The 27,472-nt window shown below is 38.5% G+C and overlaps 1 long non-coding RNA gene across 1 annotated transcript; it reads right to left on the bottom strand.

Annotated features, from left to right (window-relative positions):
- Positions 1 to 7,172: 7,172 nt before the first annotated feature.
- On the bottom strand, positions 7,173 to 18,177 carry LOC108291799. The gene is made up of 3 exons (XR_001820049.2): positions 18,025 to 18,177; positions 11,298 to 11,406; positions 7,173 to 7,313 (listed from the first exon to the last, which is right to left on the bottom strand). It is a non-coding gene; the product is annotated as an uncharacterized LOC108291799 (long non-coding RNA).
- Positions 18,178 to 27,472: the final 9,295 nt, after the last annotated feature.

The following is a 27,472-nucleotide window of genomic DNA, read 5'->3' as shown; positions in this document are numbered from 1 at the left end:
ATCTATATATACACAGTCATGCCCAGAAGTGAAAGAGAATGCGGAAGTACCAGTGAAACAAGGCTCAGGCAGACTGCCAAGCAGCATGCACTCCCCAACCCTTCCATGAGTTTCACAGGGCAAATGTTAAGTATGCTGAAAAAGGCAAAAGGGCATTAAAACACATGCTCAAGTGTGTATGGCCTATGAGAAGTACAATACAACATGCAGGGAATGAACACAAATTTAGTTCTCATTTGTCTGAAGTCATATAGAGCGATATAGAGTGTCAGGACTGTCTTACCATATCTTGTCAATCAGTAAAGAAAAGCAAACACAGAATGTCAGGAATTTCCAAACCTGAAGAATATACTAAGAATATAGATCATACTATAATCTACTACAATCTACCAGATAATAGTAATACTTGTTTAAGAAAATTTCCGAAAAATGAAAAGAAACAGTATGAAAGAATTAATTCTGATAAATTAATAATAGGCTTTTTATTAGATATTTTAATAAGACTAATGATGATAGACAAACTAACAGGTGAATGGATAGACTTTCCTCCACACAGGCAACTGAAACATTCTCCAAGGAGTGCTTCTTTCCTCAATGTTAGCAAAGTCATTACCCCACAATGTACTTCAGCAGTCACTGAGGAGGTTTTTGTTTAAAATTCTCAGTGTTCTACAGTCAATGTTACCAGTTCCTCTGACAATAACTTCAGTTTTTTACATGTAATAATGTTCTCCACCACCTAAGGAGAGATTGTTACTTTAATTTTTTCTCCCTATTCCAAATAGCCCATTAGTGAAATAAAGGCCGATTCAGGACTTACAATACCCCCATAGCTCGAAGCTGGCTACTGCCTAAAATAAAACTTTTAAAATAAGACTGCTGTTCTCAATTATCTTTAATTCCTCGCCTGGTAGAAGTACTGCACTGAAGCTGAGAAACCTGAGTTCGAGTTCTGCCTCTATCATTTACCTTCTCTGACATGGCAGGCCACTGCCCTTCTAGTCTGGCCTCAGGTTTTCCCAGCTATGGAACAGGAAGGTTAGGTTGGATGGTCTTTCAAGTCCTTTCCAAATGTGCTATCAAGTTATGCTATATGATTTGAGTCTTCAATCTGCATATTTGATTAGTAGGCCTTCAAGTTATTTTTCTTCAGACACTAAGAAGCCAATGTTGTGAGGCGCCCAGTCCATGCTCTGTGCTACACACAAGCTGACTCTCGTTCAGCATGGAATAGTGAGAGGCAAACAAAGCACATTTCACCAGGCCACATTTTTCCACTAGAAATATAGCTCTCTATTAAAATAACAAAGCACGAATAATACCACAAATCACACCACTAAGAGCAAAGAAAACAATAAAAGCATGCAGGCACAGTAGGATATGAACTACTTAATCTAATCACAATATTCTCCCAAATCTGATTAGAAAGCTCACCATTCATTCATCAATGGTTTACTAAATGTGTACTACGTGTTTGGTGCTATGCTAAGTATTCTTAGTGAGAGAAATGGCTTCTGCAACATAGACACCACTCCAACTTGTTACATTATATCATGGTTTCATAGCTTTTCTGATATCAAAAATCTTTTACTACTTGTCCATACCCTCCAAGTAAGAAGGAATTAATTGACCTCCTCAGATTTCTTACCTTAAAGAACCATCCAAATATTCAAGCCTATGAGACACTGTTACACATCCCTTTATTATTGCATTGTCCTTTCAAAAATCATTAATGATTTTGGCTCCAAGAAATATTACTTCAATAAATGCATGTGGTTCTCTGAGTATGTGTCAGGCAACATGTCAGATATTAGAGATACACAGCCAATAAAGCAGCAAAAAATGTCCCTACTCCTCTAGAGCTTATAATAGAACACATATTGATTGAAGATAAATAAGATCAATAAGACATGTCCCTATGCTCTTCATCATTTCTGCATTATCATTCACTTATGTGAGGAGCCCATGGGTTTCAGTTTTTGAAACACAGTAGGAACACAGTATTTTCTAAGTGAAAAATTTCAGTCCCTTTCTTTTTCCAGCCACTAGAAGGAAACCGCCACTTCACAGAATTTGGGTGCAACCAGTGAAGAACAAATTAGGACTCCTGCATAAAACATCTCCAGTTGTTTCTATAGACTTTCCTTAACATATAAGGGGGGTTGCCCACCTCATATCCACCCCCCCCTTCCTCTTTCCTAATGGAGACATGATTTTGTTCAGGTTTCCACTCTCCAGTGCAGCCTATCATTCTCAGGGGGAACAATCCTATCCCCAAACCCAATGCTAAGTCCAGGTAGCCTACTTTTATCACGATCGTTTCATTAGCCTTGGTGATAATGGTTCAGGAGTGAGTACATGACCTAAGTTAGTCAGACTGAAGGAAAGAAAAGATTTTTAGTCCCTGATTGGAGAAGACGTTCTTTCTCCCACTCCAATTAGGGACAACTGCTGCTGCTAGTGGCAATTATCTTGTGACCAGAGTGGAAGCCAATTTTAGAAAAATAGAGACACAGAATAGAGCAGAGCTGAGGTCTCAGCTAAATGGAGCAAGGCACTGCCTGCGATCCAGACTTCAGTTCTGTTTGATCATGTCTCTGTTTATTGTTTATGCCAGTTTAAGCGGTGTTTTCTCTTAGTTACAGTTAAAGTATCCCCATGTAAACCTCTGGAAAATGTTGCTTGAACTCCAAATTAGGAGAAAAGAAAATGTGCTTTTGACACAGGTATATTTTAAAATGTAAATTCTGGGCTGGGCGCGGTGGCTCAAGCCTGTAATCCCAGCACTTTGGGAGGCCAAGGCGGGTGGATCACAAGGTCAAGAGATCGAGACCATCCTGGTCAACACGGTGAAACCCCGTCTCTACTAAAAATACAAAAAATTAGCTGGGCATGGTGACGCGTGCCTGTAATCCCAGCTACTCAGGAGGCTGAGGCAGGAGAATTGCCTGAACCCAGGAGGCGGAGGTTGCGGTGAGCTGAGATCGCGCCATTGCACTCCAGCCTGGGTAACAAGAGCGAAACTCCGTCCCCCCAAAAAAAAAAAAAAAAAAGTAAATTCTGATCAAAAGGGAAACATATCTCCTCTAAGACCCAGTTGGAGAGTGAAGCATCTGTGATTATTGTTGGGAAAAGAGAACAATATTCATCACAAGTAATTTATAAGATTATTTTCCCTCTCTCTAAACTTTATGTTTAATACTCCCCACAACACTTAGAAGTACTTTGGTTTTAAAGCCTTTTCGTTGAATTGCCAAGAAGTCCCCTTGAATTAAAAGCAACATAAAATAATCTACTTTGCATAATTCATTCATTTAAAAAAAGGTTAACAATAAATAATTCAAGAATGAAGAGCCTTTAAGAGAATCATGGATCACAAGCCCATGGATAAAAAATACCTTAGAGATTGTCTATATTAATGGTTTTGAAACTTTCCCACTGAAATTTATGCAGGAAGCATTTTTATGAGTGTGGAAATAGTGTCTGACGTAGCTTGTCAAAAGCATGAAATATCTCGGCATTTGACCTTGTAATCTCAAAAACATATTATTTACACATGCATTTTCCCAAACCCTTAGTGAAATTAATAGTCCAGGAAGCTACACAGTGTCTATCTATACTGTGGCTCTGGGTTGACATCTACTGAGACACCACTGTGTATCCCCAGGGATAGACGGTACGTTTACCCAAGTGCAGTGTACATCTCTAGACCATTACCCTCATGTCATGGATCAGAGAAATGAAGTCAAGAAAGGTTAAATAACTAGCCCAAAGTTCTCAAGACAATTATTGGTAGAGCTGAGAATGGAACCACGCCTCATTTTAACTCCCAAGACTAGTTCTCTCTCCAAATGTTCTTCCAGTCTTTGTGTGGAAATAAGAACCCGGATTAGAAGTTTAGCTACAAGTCTAACCATATACGTGAGGCTACAGATCACTTCCTGAACATGCTCTGCACCTCAATGCCTCTGTACCTGCCATTCCTTCTCTTGAAAGGCTCTTCTGACTCTGCATGGCTGGGTTCATCCTACAATTCGTGTCTCACCTCAAACATCATCACTTCAGAAAAGGCTCCCCTGACCACCCTACCTAACTGGGGATTCCCCCAACTCCAGTTTCTCTCTACCACATTTGACTTGGTTCCTTCACAAAACATATCATGATATGAAATTATCTTATTTAAGTATTCATTCCCTTGTATATTGTCTGGCTTCCTCCCTCTTGAATGTAAGCTCCGTAAAGGAACAGATCCTTTCTGTCTTGCTCATTGTCAAACCAAAATTGGAGGTTCCCACATGGAAGATGATGCAAAATATTTCTGAGTCATAAATTAATATCCAACACTCTCATATCTCTCTGTCCTGATCCAACCTGCCACTCTCCTAGAATGCCTTTCCTCCTTTGTCTTTGCCTGCTCAAGTATTACCTATTCTAAGCATAACTAAAATTTTATGTCTGCCAGGAAGCCTCCCCTACTTCTATGTATCTGACTACCTTATAAGGATACCCACAACAGGCAACCACATTTGTATTCCTACATCCTGAAAGAGGTGGGCCTTTGAGCCCAGTCCTTCACTTCTGTCACCGGCTCATCTGCCTTTCTCATCTCAGTGCCCTTTTCTCTGTGTTCTAGAAGCGCTTTTCATAAGCATCCTACTCATGACTGACTATATTTTTCATTACGCCAATTCTGTTCCTTAAACACTCCAATGTAAATTTTAATCCACCATTTTGTTTGGTTGGGTTATTTTTTCCCTTGCCTTCTTTTGCTCATGTTGTCCAGTTATACAGGTTCTCTCTCTCTTTTTTTTAACCTCAAAACATACTTTCTTTTGGCCTTTAAACTCTTTCATGGAGACTGCCCTCAGTAGTCAATTTAGGATACCTGAAACTTATCTAAAATAGCATGTTATTTCTGGCAAAAGAATATATATATACATACAATCCTTTTTTCTAACCCTTAAGCTTGATGAGTCTTTCCCTTAACCTGCACTGTTATGTTATGAGCCCCAAATTTAGGGTTTACGCTGTTTTCATCCTAGAAGGAAGACGTTCTATTCAGACTAATGTGTTGACGAAACACGTGATTTAGAAAGCTCTTAGCCTCACTCTCTGTTTACCAGGGAGCAGATTGAATCCAAGATTTAAAGTAAAGGGAAGGTAGGTGTGCCAGATCTATCCTGGCACCAGGATTCTAGTGTAATTTAGAGCAGTTTCAATGGTTAGGTGGGATCCTCTCCCAACTCATCGAAGAGCGAAGTATTTTTAAGATGCAATGCACTTCCCAGCTCTCTCTGCACTTTGTTCTGCCCTGTTGTTTTCCAAACTTACTGTCTTCAGATAGATATTGAATGTCAAGAGGACAGAGTTAAAACATCTTCACAAGAAAGAAAATAAAAGGGAAAAGCAAGAGGCCAAGAATAGAATTTTAACATTGCTAACTTTAAGGACTGGAGGAAGAGAGAGAAAGGAGAAGCAGTTAGAGAGCACGATGTTGACCAGCCCGTGTCATAGGCTAAGAATTCACCTAAGAACTACCCTAAGAACTCATTCCTACCCTGCAAAGGAATCATCATGATCATCCAGAGGCAGAGGGAACATTGAAATACTGCAGAGGGACAACCACCAAGGCCAATGATTTCATCAAGGAAAAAGAATGAACACTGCGTGATTAGGAGGCCCCTGATGTCCTTGGAATTATCAGAAGAAGAATAACAAAGAATATCACTCTGGCAGGTGATTAACCAATGAGTAGAATAATGAAGAAAGGGAAGCTAGGGCATGCTTGTTGAGGAAGATTGACAGAGAAAAACAAGGGAGAAGTAGATGGTAGTCATCTAATAAATACAAGAGATCTTAAAATCTACACGCACTATTTAAATTCTTAAGCAAAAATAATAGGCATAATTGTCTTTTTGAGTTTGGAAAGATTATCTCAGGCTTAGAAAACAGTGAAGCAACCATTATGTAAATCCTTTTAAATAAAGGGACACAAGAGAAATGAAAGAGGATAAATTCAACCCCAGAAATTAGAAATCTGAGAATATTAGATAAAATACCAGAGAAGAAACATTGACTCAAGACTCCATGATTTTTTCAGCACTGTATCCAAAAAAATTCTTTATTAACTCTGCTGAATCACTATGTAATTTCAGGACCTCTCTTTTTAATATTTTGTTAAATATTTATATGGTCCCAATATTGGCTATGGGTTATACACCAATTTCTGAAGGCTTCTTACAACTAAACAAACTGTAAATTTGTATGGTTTGTGGCTAAGCATTATCACACACATTGAAAATTAAGATTATAGTAGAATAAATTCTTTTGAATAGTAGTAAAAATATATGTATTCTCACAGGTAAGAAGTCATTAAATATTTCCTTTCATATCTTACATGCTGAAAGCATCAAATATCTATTCTTATTAACTATAACCCAGCAAGTTTAAATGATAACATAAAGGCTCCTGGCCACAAACAAATTTGAAAAACGTGGTAGGATCCAAGAATTAAGTGTATCATGTATCTCAATTTTGAGCCATAACCCCAAATAAAGCCTCATGATGTTCACATATCCAGGATTAACAAAAGTTGCAACCATAGACATTCATCCCATTAGTCAAACCGTTTATTAATACCTACTGATTTTACTCCATTAGTCACATTGGAAAGTTAATAAATTAGAAACCCTACTATGCTAAGAACTCATTCCTACCCTGCAAAGGAATCATCATGATCATACACCAACTGCTTCAATACTTTAACATTACAAAAGGGATTCACTCAAAGAAGTATTTGTTGAGGGATCCTCTGTGCCAGTCTCTGAGACTTAAGCAAACAGGACATTTAATGGGACATCAACCCTGAATTGAGTCTCTTAGTAAAGTGAGTAGAAGGATAGGATTGTATATAAAAAAGAAACAATATCCAAGGAGCTAAAGTCAAAGGGAGAGAAAGACTCAAAGATTATCAGTGTATTCTAATGGCAATGAATCTAGCAATGAATAATATTATGCCTACAGATAACGACTTCCACTTTATTAACAATCTTTCATATGTGTAACATCTTTCAGCCTTTATCCTAATTTTTCTTATGGATACTGGACTTAATGGCTCAGCATAAATTTCCAAAGCAAACTAACTGTTGCTGATGTAATATAACTTCCTTCTTGAATACAGTCAACACAAACTGAGGCTGGCATCACTTTTCCAAGTTTTATTCCAATATAAAGGTATGACTAAGTATGTACCTCTTCCCAAAGGAGCTGCACAGAGGTTCAGGATCATCAACACATTAATGCTCCAGAGAAATCTATAATAAAAGATGAGATCACTTCTGTACAATCAAGCTAAAAATAAATCGTCTTATATGGAAACCACTGCTGACATTTTTCCCAAACATAACTCTAGTCTTTGGGTAATATTAGCTTAACATTTTGTTGATTTTGAAATTCATTTACTATACTAAATGTAGAATATCTATTATGAAGCCTTTTCCCCTATACAGTTTAACGAGGGTATACATCTTAGTTTCTTCATATTCAGTTCCTTCAACAAAATTTAATTGAGGGGCTACTATATACCAGTCATTTTTCTAGGCTCTAAGGACACAATAATGAAATTAAATTAAGAAAACCTTACTTCCGCCCTCAGGGAGCTTGTATTTTAGTGAATAGATACATAAACGTACATTCATATCCATAAATAAACCACCTACATATATAGTACAATAATGTTTAGTAATCTCAAGCTGGAATTTGCTTCCCTTCTAAACTTGGAAGTATTTGAACAGGGATCTAAACATGTCACCAAGCAGCTTCCATTCTGCATAGCATTAAAACTATAGCCCAGATCTATTCAGATTTACATAATACTTAGTGAACCCTTTTTTCCTAGAATAAGTTGTTTTCTGTATAACCTTTACCTTGTTACCTCTAACAGAATCTCTCTTTTTAATTCCTAACTCTACCATCCTCCCACAGCAGCATTACTCATTCTCCTGAAGTGCACAAAGCACGTTCTCTCACAATTCGTATTCTCACATGAGAGCACCTTGTTTTAAATGGTACTTTCTCATTGTTATCGAGCTCCTTTTTGAAAAGATCTCCAAGGTCTACTAACATGGCACATGATGTGATCACTTATTGTTTTCAGGTCATTTCTTACAATTCTCTGTACATTCCACAGAACTGCTTCTGTTTCTCAAGCACACAATTCAACAGCTCACCTCCAGGTCTCTCTGCTCATGTCTTAACAGACTGCCTGGAATAATCCTTCATTATGCCCTTGCCCAGGAAAATGTCTATTCATTCGTAAACACTTTAATTCTGACATTATCTCTTCCAAGAAACTTTCCCTGACCTAATATCTCTACTCCCTGGGGGTCGTTTAAGTTCTCTTCTGTGCTTCCACAGTACATGAGAAATAACTACACCAATTAAAGTTGCCACACTGTACTGTAATCATCTAGCTGCAGCTCTGAAAGGGGAGATGCAGTCCCGATCCTGTGTGTTAGCATGGTTCCATACAGTGCCCTTGACATGCCGAATACGCCAAAAAGAAGTTTGCTGAATAAACACTTGAATGAATTTTAAAATACTTCAATAAAATTTCAACAGTAAAAACAGCAAGTGAAAAATACTTGTGAAATGATCAAGTTCTGTCTACCATAGAATATTTAACTCTCTGTATGTGCAATGTTTTTCTTCTTTTCCAACCAAGTTATTTATTTAGCTTTTTAACTAGATATCAAACACAAGTAAGTGCTTGTTTAAGCTTGAAAAATCCTGCAGGGATCATGGAAAATGATGGAGGAGACACAGGAAGCAACTGAACAAGTATCTGTTGTGAGATTTACCCTCTCCCCAGGAGACACCAGAAAGAACTTCATTAGCAAAGATCTTTCCTCTTCTATGAGGTAATGAAAGGGGAATTGCCAAAGCCCTCAAGCCAAGGAATGGGTGACATCAACTTCATTCTCAGCAATTTCAATCTGTTTGCAATGCCATGTCCTCTAGAAGAGGCTTGAATCAGAAACATGAGTTAAACACACTTATCATTTTCTTAAACCCTTAGCAGGTACCTCTCTAACAAAGAGATGAACGAGCTTTGACCATGATGATTCTCTTTATAGGACTTTTTGGCCTCCATTAGTTGCTATTTTCCTATCTCTGGGCTAGCTTTCCTATAATAAAATTTATAAGCCAAACAGTTTTTAAATTTCTCTTTGTTATATAAACAAAAAATGTGTCTGGTCCTCATCCCAGGTTCTGGGGATGAAAGCTTCTAAGCCTTTGGAATTTCCAAATTGACAGACGTATCTGTTATTTCTGGTAGATCCTCAGAACACATGTAGGTTCCACACTATGAGTAGGTATATCAGTAGCTAATGAAACTTCTCATGGTAGGCCACTATATAATTTTAGAAGGGGGCTGCCAAGCTAGAAAGACCAATTATGTGATTAAAGGGTTGAGGCTTTGAGTCAGGTGATATTAGCCCTACTTCTGGGGAGAGGAAAAGGTCTAATGATTGAGTTCAATCATGTAGCTAATGATTCAATCAATCATGCCCATTGATAAAAGAAAAACTTCAGCCAAATCAAATTTAAAGGAGTTTAATTGAGCAATGAACAATTCGCAAATTGGGCAGCCCCCAGAATCCCAGCAGATTCACAGAGACTCCAGGGATGCCTTGTGCAGAACAAATTTATAGACAAAAAAGGAAAGTGATGTACCGGAACTGGAAATGAGGTACAGAAACAGTAAGATTGGTTACAGCTCAGCGTTTGCCTTATTTGAACACAGTTTGAACATTCAGCAGTCTGTGAGTGGTTGAATCATGGCCGCTAGGACTGGCCAACATTCAGCTAAAGGTGTTAAAGCTACATACTATTAAGTTAGGTTTTCAATTCTGTCTAACAATTAAGATAGGTTGCAGTTCCTCCACAAGGACTCAAATACAAAAGTACAGAGAACTTCTCAGGCCATATTTAGTTTGCTTTAACACCATGTAATGAAACAAACAAACAAACAAAAAACTCTGAACACCAAGGCTCCAGTGAGCTCTCTGGTAGATAGGTGAACACACTGATGTGCCCGGGGACAGTGTGTCCTGATCCTAAAGGAGAATAGACTGGGCTCCTCGGCTCAGGCCTGTAATCTCAGAACTTTGGGAGGCCAAGGTGAAAGGATCACTTGATCCCAGGAGTTTGAGACCAGTCTGGGAAACACAGTGAGACCTTGTCTCTACAAAAAAACAGAAAAACAAAAACCAGCCAAGCATGGTGGCATTTGCCTGTAGTCCCAGCTACTCAGGAGGCTGAGGCAGGAAGATCACTTGAGCCCAGGGGATAGAGGCTGCAGTGAGCTATGACCATACCACTGCACTCTGGTCTGGGTAACAGAGCAAGACCCTGTGTCCAAAAAAAAGAGTGAGGAGGAGAATACATGAAAGTTCTGTGTTCTAGGCTCTTCCAGACCTGGTTCTATATATCTCTTCATTTTATTGGTGCTGATTTGTATGTTTATAATAAAAATATAGCCTTAAGCACAGTGCTCTCCTGAGTTCTGTCAGTCATTCTAGTGAATTATCAAATCTGAGGGAAACCCCAAATTTGTGGTTGGTCAGAAATGCAGGTGGCCTGGGCACCCCTAAACTTGTGACTGGCATCCAAAGTGAGGGTGCTTTTGTTAGGGGCTCTGTACTTAACCTGGGGAATCCGTCCAATTCTTAGGGGAGTTTAGCATTAGAACTGCATTAGAGCATCAAACCATGCCACCAGGGTAACCACAAAATTATCATGCATATTCAGCATGAACAAAAACATGGCAGGCTTAGTGTCAGGACACCTGGGTCCAGAGTCAAACCTCCCATTTTAGAGCTTGATCTTGGGAAAGCCACATAACTGTTATGAGTGTCAGTTCTCTCATCAGCAAGTGAGCAGGGCTAGACTTGGTGGCTTCTGCCATTTCCCATTTTTATACTGCTTCCATTAGTCATCTATTTGGAGGAAAAATCAATTGCTACTTTTTTCTCTGGATAATTTTTCTCTATCAGCTTCTCATATTAGCAAAAGCTTGAAGGCAGGTTTGAGGCCTTTGCATTTGCTGTTCCTTCTACCTGAAACACTCCACCCCAAGATACCTGAGTGGCTCACTGCCTAACTTCCTCCAGTGCTGTGCACAGATGTCATTTCTCTGCTGATCCTTGTTGGCCATGTTATCTAATTTTCAACCCCACCCCTGACACTTGGCCACCTTTCTTAGCTTTATTTTACTCCATGACATTTATCATTACCTGATATACAACATATGACAATAGCTTTTCTCATCTGTTCCACCAGTAGAACACAAGCTCCATGAGAGCAAGGGTCTATGTTGTGTTTCCACTGCTTTATCCTCAGCACCTAGAAAAGTATATAACAAATAAATAGCAGATGTTTAATAAATATTTGACACATGGATCAATGATCGTTTTTCTGAGATCTGGTAGGCACAACAATTTAATTAATACACAAGCTTATAGCTAAAATAAATGTAAAAATGATTCCACCCAAATCCAAAAAAAATTTTGGAGAAAGAATATGAGAATAGATAAAAACTGAACGTTATGAATCATAGTAAGAAGAAAGAATTATGGTGCTTGAGCGATTTTAGAGTGAAGAGGATATGATAGTGATGGGTAAAGCAGAGCTATGATAAGACATTAAGAGATCATAATCTCTCAATAGATATGAGAGTTTTCAAAGATGATAGCAGAGGAAGGGGCAGTTGATGCTAGAATAATTGACAAAAGTAAAAATTATCTTATTGGTCACAACAAAGATTACAACAAACAGGTGGCATAAGGAAAAGGCTCTGAAATATTGAGAAATTGCCAAGGAAACATGATTTAAACCAGTTGTTCAATATGGTAACTATTAGACATCAGGGACAATTCAGCACTTGAATTATGGCTAGTCTGAATTGACACATGTTGTTAAAGTATGAAATGCATACCAGATTTCAAAGATTTAGTACAAATAAAAGAATAAAACACAACTCATTAATAATTTTTATATTCATTTCATGTTAAAATAATTTTTGGCTGGCACAGTGGCTCACACCTGTAATCAATCCCAACACTTTGGGAGGCGAAGGCAGGTAGATCACGAGGTCAAGAGATCAAGACCAACCTGGCCAACGTGGTGAAACCCTGTTGCTACTAAAAATACAAAAATTATCTGGGCTTGGTGGCACATGCCTATAGTCCCAGCTACTCAGGAGGCTGAGGCAGGAGAATCATTTGTACCCCGGAGGTGGAGGTTGCAGTGAGCTGAGATCATCCCACTGCACCCCAGCCTGGTGACAGAGAGACTCCATCTCAAAAATAAATAATAACAATAATTTTTGATACGTTAGGCTAAATAAAACACATAATTAAAATTAATTCCACCTGTTTCTTTTTATGTTTTAATACAGCAAACAGAAAATTTTAAGTGACATATGGAGGCCAGCATTATATTTCTGTTGGCAGCCCTGATGTAGAAGGGTTCGAGGGGTATGTAAGGAATTCTGCAGATTTGATATCAGCCCCTATGAACCTAGAGGAATAAGAGAAGGCAGGGCCTCCACTAGAAAAGTTCACCAGAAAAGCAGTATCTTCAAGAGAAAGCAGGGTTTTAAGCCAAGCACAGTGGCTCACCCCTGTAATCCCAGTACGTTGGGAAGCCAAGGCAGGCAAATCATGAGGTTAGGAGATCAAGACCATCCTGGCCAACAAGTGAAACCCGGTCTCTACTAAAAATACAAAAATAAGCTGGGCATGGCGGCATGCGCCTGCAGTCCCAGCTATTCAGGAGGCTGAGGCAGGAGAATTGCTCGAACCCAAAAGATGGAGGCTGCAGTGAGCCGAGATCACACCATTGCACTCCAGCCTGGGCAACAGGGCAAGGCTCTGTCTCAAAAAAGAAAAAAGAAAAGAAAAGCAGAGTGTCAATACCAGGGAGCAGGTAAAGTGGTTGGTGGTAAAAAGGGGTATAGTTGAGGTGTCAGAGGCAAGTTGGTATATTAAATCACAGGAGAGGTAGAGACTTTGAAATTGACCTGCCCAATGCTAGTTCCAAAGCTGAGAGCAGTTTCCTTAGTTAAGACCAACTTTATTTAGGAAGATGGGTTGGATGAATAAGTCATCATATATGATACAGTTAATCAGCTGGGCATGGTGGCTCCTGCCTATAATCCCAGCACTTTGGGAGGCTGAGGTGTAGGTCTGAGACCAGGAGTTCAGGGCTGCAGTAAGCTCTGATCACATCACGACACTCTAGCCTGGGTGACAGAGTGAGACCCTATCTTAAAAACGAAAACAGTTAATCAACATTTATTAAAGACTTTGTACATCCTAGGCTCTAGGGATCTAAAAATGAATACATTCCTCCTCTCAAATTGTTCTCAAAGTAGTAGGAGAAATGAGTATATAAAACTAGAAAAATTCAATATATATCCTGGCAAACACAGTAACTAAGTAAAAGTTAGGCCCTGAGGTCAGAGCCAAGAGTGAGGCATACATACTTTACATCCTGTATGCTATCATTCCAACGGGGTCATGGGCTGTAGAAATAGTCCATTCAGCATAATTTTCATTCTAGCTACAAAAAGGGTCACGCCATCTTTTACTTAAAAACATTAAAGCTTTTGTCTGCCAAAAAAAAAAAAAAAGTATTTGTCATGAAACCATGGAGTTCTCTAGGTATCAAGGGAAATAAGAGTTCACAAATGTATTCCACTATCTCTCATTAAAACTGTAACTATACTTCATCCAAAAACTTCAAAAATACCAGTATATATTCTCCAATGTTATTTTTAGATGCCTTCATATAAAACAAAATGTGCATATAACACTACCTCCTTTCACTATGATAAAGTGAAACAAGATGCCATATGGTTACAAGGAACTAATATTTCTTTCATTTTCTTGATTTCTTTTAGTATAGTTCATTTCTAAAAGGTATAATATGAAACAGTAAAATCTTGCTAGTAGAAAACAATTAGACTATGTATACCTTTTGGTTTTTTTTAATCATCTTTTCAATGGCACCACAACAAAGGTGAGGATAACAATGATAACAACCTGTTTACGTGTGTGTGTTTGAAGCTCATCATTGTGAGAGGAGGACCATGCCAACGAGAGGCATCGGTCATTCAAATAACCAAAATGAAGATACAAATCACACCTCCATCGCTTAATAAATGTGGGATCTTGGGCATGTCAATTAACTTCTTAGAACTTCAATCTCATCACCAAGATAACAGGGATAATATGCATTACGAAATTAAATGAGAATTCTGGCATATAGTAGGTGTGCTCAGTGGGTGTTACTATCTGATCCCTTTCCTTACCTCCAAACCCCAATGCACTCCAAATCTGGTCATGGCCGCCTATGCCCAAAAGAATGAATTACACCAATCAGCACCTGATAGACTGCTACTTGATACTGTTCTCCTAAAGGTGGCAATGCATCAGCAAAGGCAGCCAACCATATACTATGTATTAAAATGAAAGAACATGGTTTTCAGGATAAAATTCTCATTAGTTTCTATTAAAAATTAACTGCTTGAGGATTTTCTAGCAAAATTAATCCAAGCTACTTGAATAGCCCTTGAAAGCAGGAAAATCAGGGTCATCACAGACTATTGATTCATTTTCTACAAAGTTAAAAAGCAAATTATAGGAAGTTTTGATGAGAATCTTGTCCTTATCAGCATGAGTAAAGGCTTATAAACTTAACCCACTAAATTCCAACAATCTAAAATTGAACAGGAGAATGTCTTCTAATAACTCTACAGGGTATGTTTTCATCAGAAAAATATCCTGCTTTAAATTCTCTGTGGGAAAAAAAATGAGCTATAAATTTAATATATTTTATTTAGTAAAATTTTCCATTTCTGACATCAGGTTTTACTTGAATAAGTAGAATTTCCACCAAAAAAGCTCCTAAAGAAAACAATATGCATTTTATTAAAATAAATCACAATGCTAAGCACAATTTCCAATGAATAGAGCACTTGATGAATGTGCAGAAAATGAAAAATAAGCAGTAAAAGCAAGTAGGCCTTAACAATATGTGTAACGAGATTGTACATTAATTCATGTGATTGAAAAAACTTTCCTCGGGGCAGGTGGCTTAGGAGACCCTGAGAAAATAAGTGACTTGCCCAGGGTCATGCTCCCTAAGTGGCAGAACCTAGACTGGAACCCAAATCTGTGGATTCATTTCCCCACCTTAAAAATCAGTATCGAAACACCCAATGGAGGTTACGGTTTCAGTCTTCTAGGCCATGCTAGAATCTTATCAATTGCATAAATAACATGTGGCTGTTTAGTTTCCATTTACAGTTCCAAGGACTCACCCCTTTTATAAGGTCACTGTTGCCATTTCTGAAATGTCCTTTACAATGAATCTAAATCTTGTCTCCAGTTAATGTTGTACTTTGGTCCTGAGCTACACAGCATAAATCTAATCCACAAAAGAGCTGGTCCCCTAAAGCTTTCTCTACTTCAAAGCTACACATTCCTTCAACTCATGTGGCTTTACCATGAGGAGCTGCTACAGGTGTCATCTGATGCCTGAATACCCTTATTTCTTCCTTCCTATTACATCTACCCACCTTTTGATTTTCATTTCATACCACCCCTGAGGTATCCAAAACAGAATCATAAACATACTGATAATTAAAAGGATGTCCATTAAAAGGCAGCCAGTAACATAATCATGATCCTCCTGAATTATTCATCATTCTGAAATATCTGGCACTATTCAGTGGAGGATTGTTTACAATCTATATCTATAAGGTTATCAAATCTCTTCAGCTTTGACATTCATCCAATCACACAGCAAACATTTATTGAAAACCAACTACAGGCCACATCTTAACCTAGGCCTTGTTGCAGGCACTACCCACAGAAAAATCAACAAAACAGAGTTTCTACTCTGAAAGCAGGTAATGTTATTCTATCTGCTAGCTGTCACAGAGCACTTACAGGCACAGTTCTTGGTGCTTTAAGTGTACTAATTCATTTAATCCTCACAATGACTATACAAAAAAGTCTGTGTTGTGTTCATTATTTTCTGATAAGGAAAATGCATTTCATCAAGATTGAGGAATTTGTCCAAGGTTCCCAAGCTAGCTGTGGCTGCCACTAGTGGATCAGGGATGAATTCCAAATTAAGTGGTTTTCTTTCTTTTCCCATCCCTTTTCAATTTTTCTGTTCTTATTTTTTTTTCCTGGCTGCCCAACATCTTTACTTATGCTAAGTAATATGAGGTTTTCTTCATTCACAAAACTACATTCATGTGTAGATGACTGCCAAGCATGACACTGCTACTTCTGCTCTTCCCACTTTCTTTGATCTACTTCCTCTCCCATATATACTAATGGCCAAGGTCAATAAAGGAGCACCCTAAGTTTACTTGACACTTGAACTGAACAATAAGGTATATTTTAAATAGTATATGGGTGTGACATTTCAGAGCATCTGTTACTAATCACACCTGACATCCTTCATTTCATGCAGTACTGGTTAGTTGGGAGGAAGGGCGTTTCAGAATAAGCAGTGTGTGCTATGATACTGAAGACTTCAAGTGTAAGTGGTGCATTGTGAGCACGTGACTTGGTAAAGCGGGGCAGTGTAATGGACTGCATGTTTGTGTCCCCCCAAAATTCATACGTTGAAATCCTAACCCCTAATAAGATGGTATTAGGAGGTGAAGCTTTTGGGAGGTGATGAGGTCATGAGAGTAGAACTCCCGTGAATAGGACTGGGCCTTTATAAGAAGAAACCGCAGAGAGCTTGGGGCTTTTCTCTCTGATCTCTACCATGTGAGAATAGAAGGCAGCCATCTGCAAACCAGAAAGCAGGCCTTCACCAGACACTGGATCTGCTAGCACCTTGGTCTTGCACTTTCCAGGCTCCAGAACTGTTGAGAATTAAATATTGGTTGTTTAAGCCACCCAGTCTACAGCATCCTGTTATAGTAGCCCAAATCGACTAAAAGAGGCACAAATGTAAAATTTTGGGACATTCCTTTGTTGCTAATTTTGTCTTCTAATCTTATCTAGAATTGATTCATTTTCCCTGTCGGCACATCTAAAATGAACTAATCTTGAATTTTTCTGGTTAATTCCTCAGCTGAAGGGGTTAACCCAAATAGAGAATTGTACAGCTTATGTGGAGTAAGGGCCTTGACAGCAGGGGACCTAGCACCTCTCCAAAGAGTCAAAGATGGGAAAGCTTGGGAAATTCCAGAAACAATTGCCAGCTTGGGAAAGAGAAGAAAGAGCATTGTCAAGGAAGAAATTTTTGTTGAGAGGATATCTGAGTGATGTGAGCAACCACAATGTATAACATAACTGATATTTATAACTGATATTTATAAATTAATTTTTTCTATTTAAATGTATATAGGCATTAAAGACATCCTTATTTAAAAGATAGTATTAAAAACACAGTTTAATGTTTCTCTTTTCTGTGAAATTGCCTCAGGTGACAACAAACACAAAAGGAAAGAAAGGTAGTATGCACGCCTCTGATTAAATTTTTTCAAGGAAAGCAGCACTGCACTAAGTACATTTACAGATCATTCCGTTCGTGAAATTTCATTTGATAAGTACCACAATAATCTTTTAAATCTCTGGACCATAAAATGGTTGGAAAGTTTTCAGGTGTGTTTGTTTTTTTAATTAAAAAGGATGTCCTGTAATCCCTAAATAAGCAATACAACTAAAAATATACTAAAACTGTGAGAATTTGATTCAATGTATTAGACCCAATATACTCTTAATTGCTAAGTTTCCTCTGTATCAGTCAGAAGCAGGCAGCAGAGTCCTATATAATATTCTCATAAGTATTTTGTTAAGATTCACCTTGACCCAAGTAACAAAAAAAATATTGTTTAAATCTATCATCTCCAATCTTTCACTGATGCCCTGAAATAATCAATAATTGTAACTGCCAGAGTTTGCAAAAGTTACTATAATGACTTACATTAGCATGAATCATTTCAAGTCAAACTTCAGTGGGTATGGGATCTGATGCCTTTCTCCAGCATTGTTGACAGAAAGGACTTCCAGAGGCTGTTGTGTTGTGGAAGGGCACTCATGTTAGCTGGAGCATCTCATTTACCCTTCAGGCTTTTGATCTGCTAATAAAGAGACTCGATAATCTCACAGGTCCTCCCAGCTCTCATATGCTATGATTCTGCGACTTGTGGATGACTTGGTTTCCTCCTTTATAAAGTTAGAGCGTGACTGATAGCCTGATCCTGAGGCTGCTACAAAAAAGTCTATCTTTTCAGTGTAAAAGGCTGTGTCCATTTCAGTAAATGTGACATACAGCTTGAAATTCAAGTTGATAGAATACTGATCCACCTTAGAGCATTTTACATTTTTGACAGGGACTTTGCTGAACAGAGTGCCAGTATATTCACTGCAGCAGTTAAGATAAGGGGTGGGGGGATGCAGTTCTGAGAGAAAGAAGGCACTTAGGGAACTCTGAGATGTGTGAGAAAGTCCAGCAGCCTGAGGGGCTGGGGGAGTGACAACAGGAAGGTAACACAAAAGTTCTGAAAGGGAAAAAGAACAGCCCGATGTAATGCAGGGCTCAGGAGGTCACTCAGAGGACCTATACTGGGCCATTTCACACACTTTTCTCATCAAAAATTTAAAAGTCAAATTATGCGGGTTTTTTTTTTTTTTTTTTTTTTTTAAAAATTTGTGGGTTTTTTTTTTTTTTTTTTTTTTTTTTTCTTTTTTTTTTTTTTTTTTTTTTTTTTTTTTTTGAGACAGAGTCTGGCTTTGTCTCCCAGGATGGAGTATAGAGGCACGATCTTGGCTCACTGCAACCTCTGGCTCCCCAAGTTCAAGCAATTCTCCTGCCTCAGCCTCCTGCGTAGCTGGGATTACAGACAAGTGCAACCACGCCCAATGTTTGCATTTTTAGCAGAAATGGGTTTTGTGTTGTTGACCAGGCTGGTCTCGAACTCCTGGCCTCATGTGACCCACCCTCCTCGGCCTCCCAAAAGTGCTGGGATTATAGGTGTGAGCCACCGCACCTGGCCTAAATTATGCAGGTTTTTAATATGGAATTGCCATTCTCTTTTGTTTGCTTTTTTTAATAGTTTACTTTTTAAAAAAACTTTTATGTTAGGTTCAGGGATCCATGTGCAGGTTTGTTATAAAGGTAAATTGTGTGTTGTGGTGGTTTGGTGTACAGATTATTTTGTCACCCAGATAATAAGCACAGTACCCAACAGGTAGCTTTTTAGTTTCACTATGGAAACATTTATCTAACTGTTGTAATAAATGTGGAGCCTATACTAGGCTGTTCTTGTGTTGCTATAAAGAATTATCTGAGGCCAAATAATTCATAAAGGAAAGAGTGTTGGCCGGGCGCGGTGGCTCAAGCCTGTAATCCCAGCACTTTGGGAGGCCGAGGCGGGTGGATCACAAGGTCAAGAGATCAAGACCATCCTGGTCAACATGGTGAAACCCCGTCTCTACTAAAACTACAAAAAATTAGCTGGGCATGGTGGCACGTGCCTGTAATCCCAGCTACTCAGGAGGCTGAGGCAGGAGAATTGCCTGAACCCAGGAGGCGGAGGTTGCGGTGAGCCGAGATCGCGCCATTGCACTCCAGCCTGGGTAACAAGAGCGAAACTCCGTCTCAAAAAAAAAAAAAAAAAAAAAAGGAAAGAGTGTTTAGTTGGCTCACAGTTCTGCAGGCTGTATCGGAAGCATGGTGCTGGCACCTGCTTAGCTTCTGGGGAGGCCTCATGAAGCCTACAATCATAGCAAGGGGAGAAGTCCTCTCACATGGCAAGAGTGAGAACAGGAGAGTGAGAGGAGATGGGAGTGCCACATATTTTTAAACAACCAGATCTTGTGAGAACTCACATACTATTGCAAGTACCGCACCAAGCCATGAGGCATCCGCCCTCATGACCCAGACACCTCCCACGAGTTCCCACCTCTCACCCTGGGGATTACATTTCAACATGAGATTTGGGAAGACAAATATCTAACTATATCTGAGCCCAGGTGTCCCCTCCAACTATGAAATCCTTTAAAAGAGAAGTTTGGCTCAAACCTCCATTCTGCATCCTATGAAAAAAATCTAATATCCTCCTCAATATTTTAGCACACATTGGAGTCTTAGGTGCTGTGGCCCCTCTTTCCCATGTCTGCTAAATTCTCACCCATACATAGCTCAACACTGGCAGCTATTCTCTTCTTCAACCTCAGCACAGACCCAGACCCACAATTCCCGATTCCTCCCCATCCTTCTTCCTGCTATGCAGTTATTTACAGCTCTTGCACTTAGCACAAAGCTTGGTGGTGAGCAGGAGAGGTTACTGCCCAGCACTGCCCAGTCAACAACTTAATGTTTTTTTTAAAAGACCTTTCTATTTTTTTCCTTTTCAAGAATTTTCATAAGGCCATTCTACATGGGTCCCTCATTATTTGCTTGCTCTTCTCTCCCCCTTTGCTTCCCACAATGTGCAAGAAAATTCTAAATTATTTCACTCTCTTATTTAGGGCAATTCAGTTCTCTCCAGGCCTGTCTTATCAAATCAATTCGAGGCCCAGCTTTGGATAACCTAAACTCGGTAGAGGGCCTGAGATTACAGACTTTCCTGAAAAATGATCAACAATCCCTAGGTAGCAGTTGTGGTTCTAAATAATGACATTTTTCTATTACAAATATATTCAAATATATTATTTAAATGATGAACATCAATTTTAAACAAGAGTTAGGCTAAATGTATTACAATGACTTTCAAACAGTGATACCAGCAGTTTATTATTCCTTATACATTTTAATACAGTTATTCTCAAATTTTAGCCAGCATCAGAATCAACTGGAGGACTGGCTAAAACACAGATTATAGGAGTCCCCTCACCAGAGTTTCTATGTCATTAGGTTTGGAAGGCTGCACTGCACACACATCCCAGATGTTGTTAATATGTCCCTTTAAAAACCAATGGTTGGACCAGGCACGGAGGCTCACATCTGTAATCCCAGCACTTTGGGAGGCCAGGGCAGATAGATCACCTGAGGTCAAAAGTTCAAGACCAGCCTGGACAACATGATGAAACCCCGTCTCTACTAAAAATACAAAAAAAATTAGCTGGGTGTGGTGGCAGGCACCTGTAATCCCAGCTACTTGGGAGGCTGAGGCAAGAGAATCACTTGAACCTGGAAGGCAGAGGTTGCAGTAAGCCAAGATTGCACCACTGCACTCCAGCCTGGAGAACAGCAAAATTCTGTCTCCACCAAAAAAAAAAAAAAAAAAAAAAACAAAACAATGCTTAACAGTTCTCATCCCCATCACCTGAATCTTCTGAGGGCGGAAGGAAGCTCATCTCCATGCTTTTATCACATAATGGCTAGCGCTTTCTGCTGAAAGTGTAGGTAGCAAATACTTTCACCTGTCCCCTTTCAGCCCACATACAGTGATGAATCATCCTCTTCCCACAGATTCTACTTCTACTTCCTGGAAGATCTGCTGAATGGGGACTGGTGTGGTCTGCATATTAATCATCCCTCCCAGGCCCCTGTCATCATAGTAGCCATAAGGATATGCTCAGGCCTTATATTATAAATGTGAAACTATTTAGAAGATGACGCTCATTTTCCAGTCCCTTGGTTTCTCTTTAATCACTGTGATTGTTGCTGATTAATCCTGAATGCTGGTTGGGAGAGAATATGTAAAAAGAGTAAGAACTTTGAAGGAGATGAAAACAGTTGATATAGTACATGCTGCTTCATGTGTTTAGCTTATGGATGTGACAATAATTTTTATACTCTTCTGAGCAGGTGGCAGATGGGTGACTTCTGGCATAGAAAAGATTAATGCTCTGATTTGATGGCTGCTTCCACAATACCATCAGCAAGGCATTGTGAACAAGAGTTCTAGCCAAAATTTTAGCCACTGTTCAGCATCTTTTCACCAGTAAAACTTCTCCTGCAACAGGGTATTTCTGCAGGATTCCTTAAATTTACCAACCTCATCAATAACCAAGTACCAGACACAAAACCACAGATAGTGACAGGCTTTTTAAGCAACATTTGCAACTGAAATTAAGGAACCATCTTCATGTCACAGTGCATGAAGGGGACCTGCCTCTGTACTATCTTTTTCCTACTTCCTTCATCACATATTTAGTTATTTACAGAGCCATCTTTGAGGATGTAGGACCTCGCTGCTTATAAGACTCTTTTATAAAGTGGGTTCATCTGCTCAGCATGTCAGATCACATCAAGATATACAAGCTATTCCCACTGTAGCAGAGAAAGCTGAAAACCTAAACTCAGATGATGTGTTTATTCCCAAGGCCAAGGTTTAAATAAAGTTTATATGCAAAGAAGGATTTAGAAAACTGATTTTTTTTTAGTTTACTAGAAATATTTTAATGCTTGAAACTGCCATTACATATCCTTCTGGTGGAGCATAGATTTTTAGAGTCCATTCTTAAATATTTTTTAGTCACCTTCTCAGACCCTGGGTTTGTTGGATATCCCTTTGTTTTTTCTTCTGGTTCATTCTTCTCCACTTCATTTAGCTAAATGACCTGGGGCATGAATATACGTTAGAATTCTTGACATGGAAATTTATTATTCAGTCCTCAGATGTTATTGGGAAGATGCCGTGTCTTAAGGACTGCATTATACAAAAGGATACTCAAGATGAATGAGCAATGAAGAAGCTCATGGGCCGGCTCATATAAGATTATGAGCTGCTGCTTCTGTCGTGAAGAAGCTCATAGTCCAGGATGGGAAGACAAATATGTGGCAAGATGAGCTACTGTAAAGCAGGGTGCAGAAACAGAGGAATAAATATGGCACACGGGAAACATGAGGCAAGGAAGAGCTTACTTTGCCGAGGAAAATGAAGAAAACTTCAAATGGAGGCTTTGAACTGGGTTTCGAAGGATACACAGGTAAACGGAAAAAGAGAAAGAAAGGGAAAGGAAAGACCCTTATAGAGATTCTATCTTTTCTTCAATTTGCACTTGGAACAAATTCCTAACTTCCTACCACAGAAAAATGAAGTTGTAGAATTTCATTTTATGAAATTTGTTGTATGTCTAACAAATTGTAGGATTTTATTTTACACCTACTTTCACTCTCATTTTAAATCAATGTTAGAGAATCTTGGTTATAAATTACTAAAGATGTGCTACAGCAAAAGTCTAAACTAAAAGCACATAGTGGTGCTGACAGGGAGAGGAAATTAAGGAGCAGAAGAACCTTATCTCCAATTCGCTGTTATTTCCCATTTCTCCTACCAAATTACGTAATAAAACTAATTTAAACTAATCAAAAAGCAAGCAATTGCTTAAATTTTGTTGAGAATGTTTTGTATAGGAGGTTTTGGATATTTAAGAAATTAACATGAAGACATAATTATGGGCATCCTATACCATAATTTTAAGTTATTCACTATAAAAGAAAGAAGCTGTTGGGCAGAGGGAGTATGTAATATTAATCTAGTTGCACCTGATTCCTAGAGAAAAAAATGTTGAGAATTTTCTATAAAGGTTTTCATTCTTCTGATTGGAAGAAAACCATTATTCGGCAGTTTTACTCTGAACAACTAAGCTGAGAAGTCAAATGAGAGGTCTGTGTATAATTAGCTCTGATAGCCTGCATGATGTGAATACAAATCTGTGGCTAAGATGGGACTTGGCAGGCCCAACAGCTAATGGTCACAGGGAATAGATAAAAGATGAATTAAAGATGAATTTTAAAATGTATCCATTTTCTCTTTCTTTTAAAATCTTTTCTAAAAGAATGATTTGTCTTATTAAAGTTAAACCGTCTTGATGACAAACTGTCTTATTTTAAAAAGTAGACATAAAAGTACATTAAAGCTAATCACCATTCTCTCTTAGATAGGCCATGGCATATCACTGATCTGGTGTTTTCAGCACCCCTCAAAAGTTGACTATAAATCTAAGATTATAAACTGACAACATTGAAAGCTATTTCCTTTCAGTGTTCCCACTCTCATATTTGTCTTTCTCTATTTAAAATTCCATCAAATCATTATCAAAAACTTTGTGATCTTTCTGACTTATAGACTGAAAGCCAAATTTAATGACCATTTTGCAGTCCATGATTTTAGATACAAAAATAAAGGGGATTCCAAAACAGCTAATAGTTGTCAAAATTAATATTTCAAAATGCTAGCTAGTGTACAGTTTATACTAGTATACAATTTACAATTGCAATACAATTTAGTGTATTAACTTTCAAATGTTCTAAATAAAAAAGTATTCCAGACCCTCAAAAACATTGTTTTCTGTAGTTAAAATATTTTTAATTAGAAAACCTATATCCACTTTTAATCAATTTATTACTCAGTTTTAACATGTGTATCTATTTAAAGTCACAGCTCTAAAACTATTTTCTAAAATAAACTTTTCACAGCTGTGAAATTAAATGAGTTCTAATCAATATTAATAAGTAAATAAAACAGCATAAAATAGAAAAGATCAGAAGATAACAGAATAGAAACCAATAGAAAGAATATACTGCATGTAGCAATGGAAAATATTAATGCCTAAAGTTTGTGTGTGTGCACGTGTGTGTGTGGCTGTGTGTGTCAATATTAGATCATAAGGTAAACCAGGTTTACCAAAAATCTGAATTACTGTTCTAAGACACATTAATATTTAATTTTATTACATTTATTAATAAAAAATATTGAATATTAAAAAGTACATGGTCATTCATTTTTATATATTTGAGACCGTGGTCAATGTGTAGGTTGGTCATTACGTTCATCCTATAGGATAAATGAAGTTGCATCTGAGGAAATTGCTACGATGTGTTGCAACAAAAGATCAACCAGCTCAACACCTGCCATCTGGAAGAAAAATGTGCAAATATTTGAGTATTTTGGGCTTCCATTTAGTCATGTGACCTTCATTTATCTAGATCTACTTCATACAAGCACCATGTTAGGCAATGGGAGGAAAACAGCTCAGCAAATATTCATCAAATAAACTTACAAATAACGTTGAATTTTAGCTGTGTTAAATGCTATGAAGCGTTGATAAAAACATAAGACTTGGGCCGGGCACAGTGGCTCACACCTGTAATCCCAGCACTTTGGGAGGCCCAGGCAGGTGGATCATGAGGCCAAGAGATCAAGACCATCCTGGTCAACATGGTGAAACCCCGTCTCTACTACAAATACAAAAAATTAGCTGGGCATGGTGGCGCATGCCTGTAATCCCAGCTACTCAGGAGGCTGAGGCAGGAGAATTGCCTGAACCCAGGAGGCGGAGGTTGCGGTGAGCCGAGGTCGTGCCATTGCACTCCAGCCTGGGTAACAAGAGCGAAACTCCTTCTCAAAAAAAAAAACAAAACAGATTCAATTATATTAATAATATATTGTAAAATCTTGTGATATAGTAATATTTTACTGATATTAACAACATTTAAGTGGTATTAATTTTTTGAGGATTTAAACTGAGAACTTGAGGGTGAAAAGTAGTTAACTAAGTGGAGTGAAGTACAGGCTGGGAATGAGAAGAACATTCCAGGTGGAGGAAATAGCGGCACAAAGGCTCTGTGGCAGGAGGCAGCAGGGCACATTTCTGGGAACCGGAAGCATGAATATATGGCTGTAACAGAGACCATGAGGAGAAGCATCTTATGACATGATGGGGGAGGGGTTAGTGGGCACCAGAACATACAGGAACATGTAGCCTTCTTAAGGATTTTCACTTAAAAAGTGGAACCGTACACAGTCATATTTCTGGTTTAAAAAGATTGTTCTGGGCCGGGCGTGGTGGCTCAAGCCTGTAATCCCAGCACTTTGGGAGGCCGAGGCGGGTGGATCACGAGGTCAAGAGATCGAGACCATCCTGGTCAACATGGTGAAACCCCGTCTCTACTAAAACTACAAAAAATTAGCTGGGCATGGTGGCACGTGCCTGTAATCCCAGCGACTCAGGAGGCTGAGGCAGGAGAATTGCCTGAACCCAGGAGGCGGAGGTTGCAGTGAGCCGAGATCGCGCCATTGCACTCCAGCCTGGGTAACAAGAGCAAAACTCCATCTAAAAAAAAAAAAAAAAAAAAAAAAAAAAAAAAAAAGATTGTTCTGGCTGCAATGTGAATAATGGTTAAGTGAGTATGTGAAAAACTAGTCTGGAGATTATTCTAGTCCCTAACAGCAATCCTTGTTGTAGTCTACTTGCAAGACTCAACTGGCTTAGCCTTGAGTGTCTGGCAAGGTACATGAGTGAAGAGACTTGGACAGATTTGACAGCCATCAGGGAGTAACATAAACGGGTGACTGGGCAGACTTGAAAGGGTAAGTAAAAGAGAGGTGCTCTTAGGTTATCTCCTAGGTTTCTAGGTTACAGACCTGATGGACAGTGATGATGAGGAATGGAGGTGCCCTAGAGGCAAAGGGAAGATATTTGGATAGTCAGGTGTGGTGTTCAAAGGAACACCAGCATCTGAGCTGAAGATTCTAATTTTGAAATTAATAGCATATTGCCGGAAATTGATGATAGAATGAGGCACAGACAAGAAACTTTAGAAAAAGAGTGTAAAGTGAGAAGAGGAGAGGGCAGGAAAGAAGCAGAGAAGGAAAGAAAGGTCAGAGGGGGCAAAGAAAGAAGCACCAGGATTGAGCCTTGAAGGACTGCCTGATGAACAGCTGAGCAGAGCAGTCACAGAAGGAGCAGCCAGAACATTTGAAGGAAAACCACGTGCCAAAGCCAACAGAAGAGCCAGTGTCAAGAAGAGAGTGGCCATTAGGTGGAATGCTGGTAAGAGACTAAACAAGAGGAAGACTAAAAGTATTATTTGGATCTTATATATTGAGGTTATCAGAGATCCTGGTAAAATATAAATATAAATAGATTATGTCATTAAAGCACTGGCTAAGTTTCTCCCATATAAATGTCAAGAGTTTCAAAACTTGAGATTATAAATACAAATCACATGCAGTATTTTTTATAAATGCCTTATTATTGAGATCCAATTAAAGAGTAAACAATAATCTTTTTATAACAAAAGTATAAACACCACCATCAGAATTTGTTCATTTTTCTCCTTATTGATCATATCACCTTGCTCCTAGCCATGGTAAAATAGGACTTAAGAACAAAATATGAATAGCAGAAAACATTTACCTTTTTTTCAACACAAAACATGATATTTCATCTCAATAGGGTTCAAATTTCTATGACTCAATATATTCAACATCTTTCATGACCACAATTCAATCTGATTTGACATATCATTAAAAACATTCTCTTTTTGCTGCTGGATGAATGATTTCATAAATTGCATACATGATCCAGGCCTAGAATACTGAAAGGAACATGATTCTGATGAGTAAACATATTCTGTTTTTAGTCATTTTTTATTGTGCACACTTGCAAAATTATTCAAGTTTACGATTAGAGTT

The sequence above is a fragment of the Cebus imitator genome, unplaced genomic scaffold (assembly GCF_001604975.1).
Source record: "Cebus imitator isolate Cc_AM_T3 unplaced genomic scaffold, Cebus_imitator-1.0 Scaffold467, whole genome shotgun sequence".
NCBI classification, from domain to species: domain Eukaryota; kingdom Metazoa; phylum Chordata; class Mammalia; order Primates; family Cebidae; genus Cebus; species Cebus imitator.
The sequence above is the reverse complement of the archived record's forward strand: the minus strand, read 5'-3'. Positions and strand labels throughout refer to the sequence as shown.